The sequence below is a fragment of the Crocodylus porosus genome, unplaced genomic scaffold, assembly GCF_001723895.1.
Source record: "Crocodylus porosus isolate Cpor-Errol unplaced genomic scaffold, CroPor_comp1, whole genome shotgun sequence".
Lineage (NCBI taxonomy): Eukaryota > Metazoa > Chordata > Crocodylia > Crocodylidae > Crocodylus > Crocodylus porosus.
This window is the reverse complement of record NW_017728947.1, coordinates 111,282,317-111,299,430: the sequence shown is the minus strand read 5'-3', so window position 1 is coordinate 111,299,430 and position 17,114 is coordinate 111,282,317. Positions and strand designations below refer to the sequence as shown.

The 17,114-nt window shown below is 45.2% G+C and overlaps 1 protein-coding gene across 1 annotated transcript in view; it reads right to left on the bottom strand.

Annotated features, from left to right (window-relative positions):
* The window catches only part of SYT16 (synaptotagmin 16), a 77,951-nt gene that overhangs the window by 60,050 nt on the left and 787 nt on the right, over nt 1-17,114 (bottom strand). The gene's annotated exons all lie outside the window — the stretch shown is intronic.

Genomic DNA, 17,114 nt, shown 5'->3' with positions numbered 1-17,114 from the left:
ACAGATAAAACAATCAAGGAAGACAATCATCCTCAACTATAAGGGATGGCCGATGATTATGACAATTTTAATAAAAGTCATAAAAACCCAATACATACTTGTAATACCCTAAACACACAGGCCCATACTATTTTAAACACAATGTACAATTTTAGTACTTCAAACAAACAGATTGTGGAAGCAAAGTTAATATTGGGTGCTGAATTTTAGCTACAGAATTTCCACGTTTTTGAAGTTCAATGTTTTTTTGCAGGGTAGGCAGCTGGTAAGGAGGGGAAGGGAGAGGTAAGGAGGGGAAATCAGTGATAACTACCATGTTCTCTTGATGCTTAGGTGAAATATCAGTTTTCTGCAATTAAACTTGTCTCTACTAATTAACTGAGCCTATGCCTAACCTTCAGCATATCAGCTGTCCCACTGAGTTCAGTTAAGTATGTGTTTAAGTAGTACCCTGAAGAACTGGAGAATAAATAGGGGTTGAAGAGGGGTCATCACATTTTTAAGACTTTTCTCAGTCATAAATAGGAATGTGTGTCCTTTTTATTTTCATAAATGATGCAGGAAAGCAACAGACCTTTTCTATATAGCCTCTGACGGATCTAGGCTTTTTGAAAGTCTCTCCTCACGTTACCAGAAAGATCTGCAGATTTGAGAGGAGTTCAGAGAAGAGGAAAAAGAAATCACCAGTAGGCTGAACAAACAATGTTTGGTTATGTGTGGCTATATGGGAACTAAAAGGAAAAATAAAAGTAGTCTGCAAACAGTAGGCAACTGTTGATCCTTCTGGATCATGGTATATGCGTGAAAGGTCATAAGGACCTTCAATGTGTATGCCTAGGCAGGAGTATGGAGAAGCAAAGGCTACAAATACCTTCCATCCTCCTTTTAGTCCATTGAAACAATACCCAAGGACCAGACTGAGTCCACACGTTCAGTGCCTCAATGGCTATAGTTATACACGCATCTGGGAACTGAACCCAGGTGTCCTGCATGGCAGACAAGGATTCTACTACTAAACCACAACAGTGTGTGATCAGCAAATATTTTATGATATCAAAATGTAATATGGGATTCATTGACCTTACTGTCTTCAAAAGCGCCAGGGTTTCACACCAAAAGAGGGAAGGATTATTTAGCATGGTGCAGGGAGGTTTAGCTAGGAGCAACTAAATTGAAAAGGAAGGAACAGAAGTAGAATATCAAGAAAAATCTTCTTGATAATATAAACTGGGAACATCCACACAAGGTGTTGACTGCAGAGTAGACTAGCTTCACAGAAAATGTTGCACATCTACATGTGCGCCCCTATTAGGCTGGAGTAAACTAATTTACTGCACAGCGGGGTAGTACTTGTAAATACAAGTCATCTTTCTGCAGATTTTTTACTCTACCACACCATATGTGTAGAAGCTGCCACAGCTGGCTGGGCATGCTGGTGCTTCAGTGCAGGGGCTGCCTGTTGGCTAGCCCCGCACTGGAGCACCTTCATCCCCAGCCAGGTCAGAGCAGCCCCGGGTTGTCAGGCTGACCCTCGGGGGCCCCCTTCCAGCCAGAGCTGCTCCAATTCAGTTCATTGTGCTGCCGTCCCTGGGTGCACATTCAAATGGCACACCCAGGAGCAATAAAGTCTGGGGCAATAAGCTCTGGAGCGTATTACTTCACATTAATTGCACATGTAGATGCACCCATTAGGTTGTGGAATAATCCCCAGGAATACTGGTGGGAGCTGCAAAGCTTTGAACACTGAAATCTAGGTTGGTCAAAAGGTTCATACCTCTATTTTTAGGCAGCAGCTATCTGCTGAGGATGGCATGGATGACCTGCTAATCTGTTTCACCTGTGCCTTCTATGCCTAATTAATTTGCCAACCAATGTTCATTTAAATTGCTTTGGTTTGCTGAGCAGAAATTTCCAAGAAACTGATTATTAGAATGCACTTAAAATTATAGTCCTAATGGGGGTGATAAAAGCTTAGGTAACTCGGTCTCAGACAATACACTTCAACAGTAATGGTTACTACAAAATCTGCCCCTATGTTCCAATGCCAAATGGACTCTAACATAACCTTGTTGCTGACTTTAATGCTTATTGCACTAGGTCTGCTATACCTAGACCGTGCTTCCTGGGCAGCACACTAGACTGTTGACAGGAAGCATAGACTTCAGTGACGTTATTTCATTTCACTCTCCTTTTGACCTGTTGTCAGTCCTGCAGCCTGATCCAGTGTGCGTATTTACATACAGCATTCACTTCACTTCACAAAGTCTTTTCAGGATGAATCATTGCAGTGTAGAACTAGCTTGGAGAAGTTGGCCATTTTCACAGGGAACAACCCCTGGGCTTAAAGGAGAAGGTCACAGCTCGGAGAGCTAGCATTTCAGGCTACCTGTAGACTCAGGCTGACATAAGTGCACTTCAGTGGACTCCAATCAAATTATGGAAGTTGCCTCTACAACCATACAGCTAGTGACAGTGGTGCACTGGTCTGAATTAGGCATGGAAGGGACCTGAGCTCATGCCTCCCATGTTTGAGGTGATCCACAGACTACTGTTTGTTTTGAAGTGGGTAGGGAATCATTCTGGATCTGAGAAACCTGTTTTTATTAAGCTTGTTGCCGCACCCCGACTTGCAGAGCATTTTCATTTCAATTAAACTGTGCTCTATGAGCCAAATACATTCCAGCGAAAAAATTCCAACCGCCTCTAGTTTTCCTCACTCCACAGTTGCACAAAAGTCACTGTCTAGCCATGAGCTAAATTCATGGGCAAAAAGTCACAGAATTTACATCAGCTGTGATACCGTTCGTGCTGGGCAATGGGAATCTCTCTGCTTACAACCTCCATGGGGAAGCCGAAAGGACTGCAGTATAATCAAAACTAGAAAGCGGTTACCCTGAGCTTGCAGCAAAGGGAGCATCTAAATTTACAGCAGGTTGTGAACTGGCACTGGAGTATGACAGTTTTACAAACAGCGTAGAGAAGCAGAGAGTTTCTATCCATCTATCACGGACTGGCTCTTTCCCAAGAGGCCAGCCTGTAACTGGCAATAGCGCTGCTTTAGCTGGATGTTTATGAAGAGCTCAGACAGGCAGGTCCTTCCCACCTTACGGATTTTAGCTTTGAAATACTTCAATGATCAAAACTCCTTTTTTTTTTAAAGTGATTTGTAGATGGAGAAGAGAAAGGATTCTGAGAGCAGTGTTTGGAATGTGTGGGAAATAAAATTGACTTGCTTTTAATGTGTTTTTCTTACTACCTCTCCCTCCGCCGCCCAAGTGTATCAGATTAATTTCAAACCTTCCCAAACTTCCCCCCACCAGCATCAAACCAACCATGAGGAATTTCAGTTCTAGTGCCTAAGGCAGGGGTGGGCAATTATGTTGGCTGGAGGGCCACTTGAGTTTTGGTGAGCTGTCAAAGACTACACACACAACATTTGTCAGAAGATATCATTTTAACAAATTATAGATAAAAAACCAATCATGTACATTGCAGGGCACTAAGCGGTGCCTGCTCCTTAAGGGCAGAAACTGCCTAGAGAGAGGGTCCCAGGAGCTGATGGGAAGGAGGCAGGCACGTGGAGACAGATAAACCCCATGGCTGGGGTTAGTTCTTGAGCAGCAGCCAAGGGGGAGGAGCTCTTGTAGAGGAAGCTACTTGGAGATGCTTGACAGCATGTTATGCTGCTGGTAGGCTATGGGAACTCATACGTACTTGTGGGTGGGAGGCCCATTAAACTGAGAGAGAAGCTTGCTTTCTAAAAGGTGACAGAGTGTGGACCCCAGGGATTGTTGTGTTGCAGCCCGGGGGTTTGTGTTTTCTGTTGTTGTTTATACCGGTGGACTGGGATGAGGCTGTTGGGAAGGAGGAGGCCTCAGCAGGGCACACTACAGTGTGGAGAGCCCAGTGCCAGGGAGGGCGCAGCAACAGGGGCCCAGGGCCTAGTGACGACAGGAGGCTGAGCTAGATAGAGGCATCCTAAAAAAAGGACAATGTGTAATTACCACCTGTGAGGCACCGTGGTAAAGGGGAGGTTTTGGAGCCACACATCTAGCCCATAAGGCTGGGGGAGAGGGTATCGTAAGGCACCTCCTGAGTGTGGGACCCAGTAAGGGGTCTGACAACCCTCAAGGTTTAGAAGTGTCTGTCAGGACTGTGACCGAGCAGCAACTTGTGGGCAGCCTCCCAATTCATCAGTTATACCAGCAAGACGTGGTAGGCGAGATTAGTAGGTGCCCACAGGGCGGAGCCAGGATGGTCACAATGACCTAGGGACATCACGGCCATCCTTGGGATGGCTGTATCGTGACAATATACTAAAAATCAAACATCTACTATAACAGATTTTAATTTCATTTCAAAAAATTATTTTTGCCCTCATTTATGTTTTTTTTGAGTAGTGTATATAGAAGTGATTGCAACATAGCTCAAAATAAAGTCTTACTTTTGTAGATTATGTGCGGGGGGTGGGGATGGTTGTGGGTGAGTGGTAGGTGGAGCGGGGTTTGTCCACGGGATGAGTAGGGGGGAGATGCGGGACAGTGTGAACAGCCTGTGGGTGGTTGAGTGGGTGGGTGAAAGGTGACCAGGAGCTAGAGCTGGAGTCCTGTGTGCTTGGGTAGGAGCCCCCTGGCTGCAGCTTCCCTCCACCTGGCTGGGCATCTGCTGTCTGGCACACGTCCCCACAATACCTGCTTCCTGGAGCAGCTCAGCAAGGGCAGGAGGAGGAAGAGCTGCTGGAGGTGGGGGGAACCTAGCAGTACCTGGGTGGCTGCAGTTGCACCTGGAGCAGCCTCACTGGAAAGCTGTCAGCACTGCCTGGGGAAGTCGGCAGGCATAGGTAGGAGCATGGCCCAGACAGGAATGAGTGGGGCTCAGCCCCATGCAAAGCACTGCAGAGGCTGCCACAGGCCGGATACAATCAATTGGCAGGCACCCGCCAACAGGCCAGATTCAATCAGTTGGTGGGCCAGATTCAGCCTGTGGGCCATATTTTGCCCACCCCAGCCTAAAGAGTAGTGTTCTTTTTTCTTTTGGAAGTCAGGATGGCTAAAAGAGTCAAAAACAGAGATAAAATAGAAGCCATCAGAGCCTTTGCTATAAAGTCTCATCCATCAACATCCCAGTTCTTTCCAGGCTATTTTATGAGTGATGCTAACCATGGAAGGTACAATCATCCCATTCTAGGAAATTCTGGCAGCAATTCAACAATTAACAAAAATCACAAACATTTATAATGATGTGTATAATAAACATGCCAACAGTTATTCCTTGACCTGATATGGGAACGATTTCCATAGCTTTACTATCCTCTACAGAAATGTTCTGCATGCCCCCCCGCCCACACACACACACACATTGATTCTGTACTGAGGACAGGTAAATAAAGTAACTCCAAATCTCCAGAGGACTTAAATGTTCTTGGGGATTGGTATATAGAAAGATCCTCCCTCTGCCATCGCAACTCAGTAGTCCCAGAAAGCTTTCTTGACAATTCACTGAGCTTGTTGAATCAAGTCTTCACATCGGTACCAAATAAAATACTGTATTATTTCACATATAGCATGCATCTTTTCTCAACCCTCTCCCCACAAAAAAACAGCTACTGGAAATGGAGTGTGCATTATATGCAAGGCAATGTGGTAAGAGCTGTTTCTGCCACTTACTGAGGAAAACAAAAAGTAAAATCTGAACATGATCCCAAGGAAGCATACCAATCAGCTCCTTAACTGCTGACACTCAGTTACTTATCACAACGAAAAATCCCTTTTTTCTTCATTCTGCCTTTCAAAATAAGATGTATATTTTATTCCAGGGAATACTGTATGCAAGAAAATACAATAATGGACTAAGTACAAGAAAAATGTTATTTCACTGGGAGCGCAGTGATACAAGCAGCAGTCCTATGATAAACAAGGATACAGCCAACACAGTGATATGTGCCTTCCTTAAAATTTTGCAGTCTTATTCTCCCCTTGATAGTCATTCAAGTTATAGACCTTGGTCTTGCAAGCAGCCTTTCCATGCCCACTTATCACAGCCATGACAAGGGTCTTCAGGCTTGTGGATGGATAAGAAAGGCCACTTTTTAGATATGTCACACCTAAAGACTCTTGACCCAACCTACATGTGAGATCAGGGCGTAAGATGGCACCCAAGTTATGGACCAATGCGACATGACACTGTCCACAGTCACTGAGAATGAAGGGAATGATGTAGAGGAGGGGGATTAAAAAAACACATTGAGATTGAGCTGATAGCTCCATGTCCTAGAAGAGATGTGGGAGAGAGAGGCCAAGTTCTGGAGCAGGCGGATCTGGGTATCATCCACACAGAGACAGCGGCCGAATGTGGGTTTCCAGGTGAGATTTCCCCAGAGACAGAGGAAGAAGAGAAGAATATGAAGGACAGAGCCCTCTGGGAGCCTTACAGAAAGCTGGATGGGGCTGGATAAAAATTACTCCATTGGCCTTTATTTGCTGCTGTTTTTTATCCCTCTGAGCCAAACCTCGCCAGCTGGCCCTGCAGGGCATGGCCAAGGGGGGAAGAGAAGGGAAAGACCCACATTGCTTCTTCAACATCATAGAAGGATCTCCTAAGGGCAGGGTTTTACAGAGAGAAGCTGTGCTTTGTCTGAACCACATTTCTCAAAAGAAGAAGTCTTTATTTGTGTGAAGATAAATGCAGAATCCCAAATCCTTCCAAAAGCCCCATACCATGGGATGCTTCTCCTGGCATTTCTGAAGTTATTGTCCCTGGAGGTGGACTGGGGGCTCATTACACTCTCAAAAGCAAAACAGGTCTCCGGCTGTTCATGCTCTTGCTCATATTTCACACACAGCTTTTGCCTCTGTCTTCCTACCCAGGCTCCACATGTCACAATGCTAAGCAACTCATAGCAGGTAGGCAGCATCAAGGAGGAGCAATTCTGAACCCCAGCTCTAAAACAGCCGATCTCTGTATTCGTCTTCAGGAACATTCACCCATGGCTTCTGCGTTTCTTGCAGGTGTTGGGAATCGCTGGCCAGCCTGAACCTATGAAAGCACGTGTGGGCACCACACCTCACCTGCTAAGTATCATCCATCTGGATGCTTTTCAGGGTACAGAGGGGCTCATCAATACTCTCTCTTCTATCCAAAATACACTCTGGCACGCACACCTTCTTACTTGCTCCTGTTCCACCCAGATCTCTGTTAAAGTCTTGGGCATTTAAAGGAATGCGGATAAATGAGCCTACATCACTTGCAACCCAGCTAATGGCAACTCTGTTCCCTATTCAAGCCCCCTCATCCTGCTTTGCACCCTTTCCAACCGTTTCCATGTGGAGGATGCCCAGCACGTGCACAGTTAGCATCGTTCCTGTCTTTAACAAACCAAACTCAAAAAATAAAAGGCGGGCAGGTGGAGAGGGAGGGGTCACCACTTAAATCCATACATACATTTATGAAATGCTCAGCACTAGAATGGCTAATTGCTTTAAATGGATGAAAAGTACAAGGAGCCTGATTCTCCAATCTGAGTGGAATAAATGAGCAGTAATTCACTCCACTGAAGTCAGCAGAGTTACATGGGTTTAGAACAGATGTAAGCAAGATGTGACTCGGTCTCAGTGAAAGCTGATGGGAAAAGTGCCAGGGCAGGAAGTTCTCTGTCCTTCTCTGGGTGCAAACGGGACTCTAGCATCCAGAGACAGAGTGAAAGCTACTTCAAAGCAATTCCTGCAGGGCTCTTCAGTCTCAAAAATGAAAGCTCCAGACAAGGAAAAACAAGACAGGCCCTTTTAACATAGCTATTGTGAAAGCTGCACTTCCAGTTACAGGTCTGCCTTCGAAGCCTGACCCAGGCACTCAATCATTTCTGCTAGTCTGAAACTCTTATGGAAACCACAAATGGCATGTTCCTTCCCAGCAGGTACTCAAAGCTAAGAGCAGCTGTGTCTTTTGCCGCTAACCTGGGTCTCCCAAAGTGAACACTTCCCCCGCTTCCCAAACCACCCTGTCAACCTTCCCCAAGTAAAGGAGAAAGTTTGTATATGAAGATGGGTGTCTGTGAAACTCAAGCTAAGCTGGGCCTACTCACAACAGTTCAAATACAAAATACAACATGCAATATGACAATGGCATAATGCAAGAGGATGCGAGTTCACAGCTATGCCGTTTTGAGAAGAAATAATTAGGTATCACTTCTAGCATGTCATACTACATTCACAATGATTTTAAGCAGGCTCCTGGCTCTCTGGTATGTAGCTGGGTAAATGGCCATCCTTGATTAATTAGTATGGTAAATATTTCTTTTGCAATTAAGTCATGTCTATGTGCAGGAAGGGTCATTCTCCACAGGTGATAGCTATTTCCTCCTGATTTACTCTTGTTTTGCCTTAGGGGTTCCCTTAATCTTCCAAGGATGACTCCTCAAAAACCTTGTGTTTTTCCCGACTGCTAATCAGTATTTTGATCTGTTCCAAACTTAGCAGAACGGGATAACCTCTTGTCACAGAGGAGGGCAATTCATTCATATTGGTACTTTCTGATAACCAATAATGAGCAGTTTGATTGACAGGACTTTCCTGTCAAGTACTGCTTGGGACTCTCTTGATTTGCACATCTACAAGAATGCTTTGAAGATGCTGAGCTAACAGGTATAAAAAAGGAACGAAACAGCAAACAGGCAGCACACTTCACCAATGAAAGATCCTTCTGCTCTTTTACGTGAATGGATCCACACCTTGAGAAGCTGACAAGACAGACTGACTGCCTCTTTGCCTGTATCGGTGGGAAATGATCACTTTGCAGCTGAACACTGGACTTGGCTTTGCTTTAGGCTCATTTAACTGTGAATAGTTGCCATAAATAAAGCCTTTCTGTCATTCATCGAACGAGGTGTCATGTCAATCCTTTAATGCTAGTCTGGAATCCCATTTTATCACTTACCAAAGTCAGAGATCTTCAAAGTCAGAACAACACCCACACATAGTGCCAAAGCATTTCTCCTGGCACATGGTACTGCAGTAATGGGTGATGTATAATCAAAGAATCATTTCACAGATTTCATTAGGGCTGGAAGGGACCTCAGAAGATCATCGAGTTCAGTCTCTATCATGGAAAAGTAGGGTTGGAGGGGACCTCAGGAAATCACTTCTAGTCCAAGCCTCCATTGGATCAGCCCCATCTGACCCATCCTAGACAAGTATTTGTCTAATCTGCCCTTGAAAACTTTCTGCACAACCCTCTTGTACAGCTACTTCGTACTACCTGAAACATCAGAAACAGCCTGACTGGCAGGGAAATGAGGGCACTGTCAGTGGCAGACAGTGATGCCCTCTGCGAAGGTGCTGGAGCACAAGTACTGAATCCTCCCATTTCTTACTGTTGCCTTCTGTTTTTATGGCTTCCTATGCAGCTAGCTGTATTTGGTGCTCTGCCAATCTTTGTTGTAAAAAAGATGATTTCCTGATAGCTTGACCAAAAATGGCTTTTTTGCATTTGGGGTTTTTTGTTCTTGGTTTTTTGTTTTGTTTTGTTTTGTTTTGGAGGGGTTGTGTGTGTGTGTTGTTATTTAGCTTCTTGGCGTTTCCTTCGCCTTCCTTTCTGTCCCTTTATTCTGCGTTCTCTTTTTGGAAAAGAATGGCACCTATTAATTATTTTTCCCCACAGCTATCACTGGAAACAAAGGAGGGCAATAGCAAAATCTATTGTGCAAATCTGACGTTAATTGTTTATAACTGTTTAGGCGGTGTTTCAAGAATCCAGAGTTGTCAACAAGGTAAAGAAACTGGAGGAAAATAAGACAAAATGCTTCTGGAATTCCTAAATCAAAAAACAACACCCCCACATCTGCTGCCTTGTCGCTAAACCGCAGCAGAGGATTTATTAATTATTTCAATTACTATAGCCTGCAAAAGCCCTTGTTGAGAGCCGGGAACCCGTTGTGGTAGGTGCTGTACAAACCCAGATGGCCGATCCTAAGAGCTGATAATCAAAATACAGAACAAGAGATGACAGGTAGGACAGACAGATGGGAGAATATAAGGACACGGTGAGTCTCTGGCAGACGGTGGGCTTGGTATGTCAGAATTCACAGGGGGCTCTCCCCAAGCATACGGGACAACATGGAAGAAAGCAAGGATATGCTAGCTTGTATATTTAACAGTGGACAATGGGATCTAGCATAATATGCTGATCAGAGGTGGGAGCTGACACCTTGAGGGTGGTCAGGTATTGAAACAGGTTACCTAGAGCAGTTGTGGGATCTCCATCCTTGGAGGTTTTCAAGAGCAGGTTGGACAGACACTTTGCTGGGATGTTTTAGTCACAGATGATCCTGCCTTAAGCAAGGGGCTAGACTAGATGTGACTTCATGAGGTCCCTTCCAGCCCTACTTCCCTATGATCCTATGATATTGCCTGAGAGACAGTAGGGAAGGGAAGGGAAGGATACATCAAAGTGCCCTGAAAGTGAAGACAAGCTGCTTGTGTTTGATACAATAAAGAATAAGAAGGCAGTGGAGGGATTCAAAGAGAGGAGTGAGGTGGCCACAGTGATGGGCTGGGAGAATGACCTCTCCAGCAATGCTCTGGTTGAATGTCTCCAAAAAGTCTACTCTGCTCTGCAGGATGCAGGCTCCTTATTCTATATGTGAGCACATTACTACTTATTTACCTAAACCAGTGGTCTCCAAACTTTTTTGATCGCACACCCCATCAGTAAAAATGTTTTGAGCACGCACCCCTGATATAAGTATATTTATATAAATAGAAATAGAAATTCTAGTATTTTCTTCCCGCACCCCAATGGATCGTCTTGTACACCCCGTAGGGTGCGCACACACCACTTTGGAGACCACTGACCTAAACCATGAGCTCTTTGGGGCAGGGAACTTGGCTTATGCTTTGGTGTGGGTTTTTTTTGGTTTGATGGCTGTACAATGCCTACAACCATGGGACTGCAGGTGCTGCCAGAACAAAAAAAGCCAGGATAGTCTCGTGTATGTTTTATGGTTGCCGGCAGAGCAAGGAAACATTATTTTGGACTCCTCTGTGGCTTGTGATAAAATGAAAGGCTGGATCCTGACCTGACCTCACTGTAAATCAGGACCCACTCCAGTAAGTTAACATGCACATCAGTGCAAAACTGGGACAAGGCCAGAATCAAGACTTAGTTCAACAAGCCATTGGTCAAATAAGCACAAAAAACCAGGGCAGCGCATCTCTGACCAGTAACAGGACAGCAGCACCAGCAGGAACAATCACGGATGTAGGAAGAGCTGTTATTTACACAAATGCAAGGGCCACGCACACAGAAAGGGTTCTCAATCTGTTTGCATGCTATACACAACAGTTTGTGTGCATACAACAATTAACCCATGAGTCCCCACCTCTTAGACATCCTGCCTGGAGTCGCATAACAGAACTGACGCAATTATAGCAATTGCTTACCAGAAAAGTAACACGAGGGATGAATTGTCATCTCCTTAATGCGAAACAGGTTTACTATTGTTTTAAAAAAAATAAAGAGCAATCCAACTGTCTGCTGTTTTTATTTGCAGAAATACGTGATCTCTGCTCTCTGTGGACACCAGCAAGTGCTCTATGGACCATAGTTTGGGAACCATTGCACAGAGGACTTTTAGGGCTTGATGCTGCATCTACATATTGAACACCAGAAGATGTGTTCAATATCTTGGGGAGATGTGCAGCCATCCCAAGAGAGCTGTAGGAATAAATGCCACCAAAGCCCCTCACCACTACTAGGTGTTGGAGAAGCAGGTAACAGCCCTGAGCAATCAGCTGCTTCAGGATAAGTGGCAGACACACGAGACCTAGAATAATTCATACCAGTGTGGTTTTAACCCTGATTTTTCCCAGGGCAATTCTACAGTGGATGGGCAGCCCTGTTTTGGAGTCACTCACACATCACCTATCTGCTCCTTCTTTACACTAATGTAAAGGCTGACTACACAGGTGTAAATGTGTCCTATGTCCAGGCTCCTGACACTCCTTTTCACACACACATGGGCTGACCTACACATCCAGAACCCCTTCTCCTTCCTCTTCCTCCATCTCCTTGCTCCTTATGGTGACTAAGGCAGCATGTATTAGTTACAGGTTCAAACTCTTTACATGCATTTGGGGTAAGAAAACTACACAGCAAGCACAAACCTGATTCCAGTTACACTCACCTCCCTCCCACCTTTGTTCTGCCTCACTGCAGACTTGAAGAGGGGTGGATAGTGTCTCCTTTGATTCCAGGTCCACCCAAGAGGCATGAAAAAAGACAATGAGATATGTACATGCCAACACTCATGTTTTTATCACAAGTGTTTTGATACTTGGTGTTTTCCTTTAAGCCCCAAATCATACAATCCTAGAAAATGAGGGTTGGAAGGGAGCTCAGGAGGTCACATCTAGTCCACCCCCTGCTCTAAGCAGAACCAGCCCCAACTAGATCAGCCCAGGCAAGGCTTTGTCTACCAGATCCAGGAGTCAAGTGTTTAGAAGTACCTTGGCTTTATTGGTTTTTTTAAGCCAGGCTCATACTGTTACAGCTCAAAGCTTAAGGTCATTAAGTGAAGTCACTGTAAGACTAAAAAAACCCCTAGAAGATAAATAAAGATAACCCCGGGGTTTTGTTTTTCATCTCATGATTTCTAAACTAATCCCATGGTTTTTTACAGATATAACACATGGATTTTGGAATGCTTGGGGCTGGTGACATGATAGATGCTCATGGAAAAGGTGCATTCTTGTGTGTTTTCCTTTGTTAATTATTAGGAGACCATGATTTTCTGCCCAGGCCTTCAGGTTGCACTAGATGAAGATATGAAGTGTTAGCTGCAGATATAAAGCAAAGAGGATTGTTTTCTGTTATGAGTCATGGCACTGCAACGGGTGGTTAGCAGCGGCTCTGTACACAAGAGTTTGCTCTCTCTTCGTTACGTGTTTCTGCAAACAAGCTTATGTGGTTTGCCAGCTTTGCAGTTCAAGTGTGTGGCCCAACAAAGCCCAATGTTCAGGCTGCAAGCTTTTACTGCCACATGGGGAAACCTCATCTTGCACATGAGCCTCTCCAAACAGAGCGCACGTGGAACCAGTCCAGACCTGAGTGGGCCACTGGTCTAGGGCCAGGCCTGTGCTCATAGCCCTGCCTGCACTGTGAAAAGATCAAAGTGCATTTTTCCATGTGCTCCGGGGGGTAGGCGCTTTAATTAGAGTGGCTCCAAGAGCCGGTCTAACTAAAGCGCCTGCAGCGTCTTGTGTATCAGCATCCCCACGCTTCAAAATGGCAGCAGGGATGCTTTAACTAACTGAAGCGCAGGGATGCTGATGCACGAGATGTGGAGGCTGGTTGGAGCGTGCTAATTAGCACCTCCCCACAGATTTGATTAATCGAGTCTGCTCTGACACGCTGCAATTACAGCGCATGGGAGCAGCCTCCCCACATGTGTACAAGCACCCAGAGTGTCAATAGTCTCTCTCAGGCATGCACACCTGCACACACACGCACGCTTCCTAGAGCAGTGGCTGTCAACTGTGGAGGAGACCTAGCCCAGACCTCAGAACACGTAAACTGTCCAGCTCATTCACGCAGCTTCTCAGGTGGGTTTTCCAGTCTAGGCTGACCTCCATGCTAGTGAGGCTACGCTGCTAGCAGGCCTCGAGCTGGCTGATTTAGAGCTCCAGTCACAGTTGGGGCTGCAATGAAGAGGCATCCTTGAAAGTGTACACAGCTAAATGACAGGCAAGCAGGGACCTCCAACAGCAACTGTGTCCCCAGCGCAAGCTCATCATTAAGGACAATAGAGGAGTCATGAGCGCCAGTCACAAAAGCCCTGAGTACTAGAAATAATGCTCGTGATCTGCCAGTAATTGAGTCATTGTCCTGGGACTTCCTGAAGGGCTTTCAATTAATTCTTCCTGTTCACTGAGATTCTTCAATCATATTCAATCATATTGTTCCTTCCCTAAAGCCGCAGGTCCTGCTATTACAATCAAATCAGAAATACGGACGACCAGATGTGCCTCAGGATCACCATGGTGAACGTATTTCACTCAACTCCTTTTGCTGTTTGAAGGCCAGACTCTGGAAAAACTTTGCTAAATTTGCTAATTCCAGAAGCCCGAATGTATATGAAGGTTGACGGAAGTCTCTGCAAGGGGCAAAAAACCAGGCAGAACTTCTTTTTTCTTTTCAACCTTCTCCTAACTGTTTGATATTGATATTCAACAGCAAATCCAGCAGGAATACGGGACTGTCTTGGGCATCATATTCAGCCAGTCATATCAGGCAGATATTCAACCTTTTGAGCATGGGCCTAAACTTCTTGGTGCTAATATAAGCTCAGAGTTGAGTCACTGCAGATGGGAGAGTGGCTCTAGATACACAGCAGTCTAACAGACTGAAACCTGAGGCCCTCGTGCTTGCCTTTGGATCTGGTCAGTTATAACACTGATTACCATAGCAGATAGGAAATGCGCTTCTACGGTTCCAACTCCAGCGTGCCGGGAGGAGGCAAAAAGATTTCTCCCTAGGCATCCATCATCTACTTTGTGCAAAAAGAAGTGGAAGATGACCCCACAAAACAGCTTGCATCTGAGCAAGCAGCAGAGTTTTATTGAATCTAGCCCTTTAATAAGAAACAGAGTTTAGCATCAAGAAAGCATGAAGCAGACAGCTGAAAAGCAGAAACACTGAATAATTTATACACATATACATATATTACACACAGACACACACACGTACACTTACCACAGGAAAATAAAAATCAAATTCCCTGCCATAATTTCCCATTTGTTAATAGGGGTGTAGGTTGTAGCCATGTTGGTCTAAGGACATAGGTAGACAAGGATCTTCGGGTGAAGCTGATATCTTTTAGTAGACCAACTCAAATAGTTGCAAAAAAATTCTTTGCCTGAAAGCTTGTAATGAAAAATTTGTTCCAACTATTTGAGTTGGCCTAATAAAAGATATCAGATTTATCCAAAGAACCTTGTCTGCCATTCATTAACATGATTATTTGGAGAGTTGCTTAGTTCTATGACCAAGTAGCCAACCAAGTAGGATGAGTCACTAGAAGAAGGCCCCAAGGCCACCCCAGTCCTGTGGCCTGACTCTGGGTGTATATAAGCTTGCCATGTGGCTAGCAGTTTTAAAACTACCCTAATCTTCTATCAAAATCAGCCTAAAGCAGGGGTGCTCAACTTCCATCCTGTTGGTATCTGGCCCATAGTGCTCCCCACAGATTGGGAAATTTGGCTGCAGGAGAGCCAATATGGCTATGGCTCCTCTGCTGCCAAATGCCCAAACCCCGAGCCCCGCATAGGAGGTTGGGACCAAGTCACACCCTCAACCCCACAGCTGGATGAGGCTGGGCCACGCTCCTTCCCTTGGGCTGGATGGGGCTGAGCCATGTTCTCTTTTCCCTGTGGGGCCAGTTCAAGCCCCCTTCTCTACTCCTGCAGGGCTGGGTCAAGCGCCCTTCCCCCTGAGGGTTGAGGCTGGGCCATGTCCCTTTACCCCATGGGTCTGCGCCACAGCCCCTAGCTCTGCCCCCAACTCCCCTGTGGGGGCAGGATGCCCCATGCCCCACTCTGCAAGAGTACAGGTGGGATCCTGCCATGCCTATCCTGTGCCAGATAGGGACCACCAGCCAGATCTGGCTCGCAGACAGCTCCACTGGCTGTAAAGGCTGAGCACCACTGACCTAAAACACAGAGAAGTCTGAAGCTGAGTATCTCTTACTTCAATTCTTCATGCTCCTTTTAGTTGGGAAGAGGGACAAAGAGTCTCCAATGCCAGCCTTCCTTTTTAATTAATGATTATACTGTATTCCTCTATGGTATCAGATTTAGCACCTCATTAATGCCTTTGGTATTTTGCTTGTACGCCACAGCTGTGAGTAAAGTTGAATTAGTGTTTCCATTATAAACCCATGTTTTCAAGGGTTTATTACTCCGTCATGTAAGATTTACTCCAAAGTAAATTGCCACAGAGTGCGCCGGCTTGGAAACATTTTTTTTCCTTCAAAATTTGGGAGGGGGGGAAAAATCCACCCTGTTTATTAATAATTCACATTTTAAAAGGCCACACATTTTAAAGATATGTTTGCATGATTGTCTGTGACAGCTCCAAAGAGCGTCAACACCCACATATTTCTGGAGATGTGTCATTTAAAATAAAAAAAAGGGCAGACTCTCGTACAACTTCCTGGGGAAAAAAATTCATGAGATTTAAAAACGATATTGGGAAGAGAAATTCAGTTAAAAAAAAAGAAAATCTATGCTTAAGTAATGCCAAGGTTATGATCTCCAAAAAGAAAGGAAAACTCACAGCAAAAAGTATGTTTTTTCACCTGAGATAGTCTTACATTTGTTTTTGCTAAGATTTACTGAGCAGAGGGCACCCACAGACCTCATGACTTATGCATGCATTGACACAGGACCCAGGCCTTCATGTCAGCAAGGTCCCAATCTTGCAATATAAGTAGCTCTGGGCCCTCGCAATAGCCTTACTAAAGTCAATGAGGTTCTCACGACTCCACAGTGAAACAGCAGCAGGTTTGGGTGCAAGCACTGGCAGGATCGGGCCTTCCCATGGTTCGACTGGAAGCTGTGGTGCCTCTAGCACTGTGTTTATTTTTAATAGAAAGATCAGCAAAGCAATTGTTTTGGCAGATAAAACCCTAAATGCTTACAAAATGCAACCAACTTTGCAATCAAGTTGGAGGAAAAAAAAAAAGGCAAGCAGGCCAAGCTTTAGCCTAGCAACCTTGACAGTAGCATCTCTAAGTATAGCTCTGGTGTGCTAACGTCTCTTAAAAACATTTACATCTTTGCTGTGCTTTCTGTAATGTGACAGGGAGGCGGCAAGAAGTCTGCCTCTCCCACCGCTAGCAAAGAAGTTACCCCAGGGGACCTTTACTCACCTCTCCCAAAGTGGGCAAGGGGTCAGAGGCTTAAACGGGAGCTGATTGCTACTGATGAAAACTTGGTTCTACACATGGGAGATGTTTAGGGGTGTCTTCAAATTCTAGCCTAACTTGCTCACGATCCTGGACAAACCGCAACGCATGCAAAACCCTGGTGAGCCCTTGCCAATGGTTAATGCAGCTGAGTGAG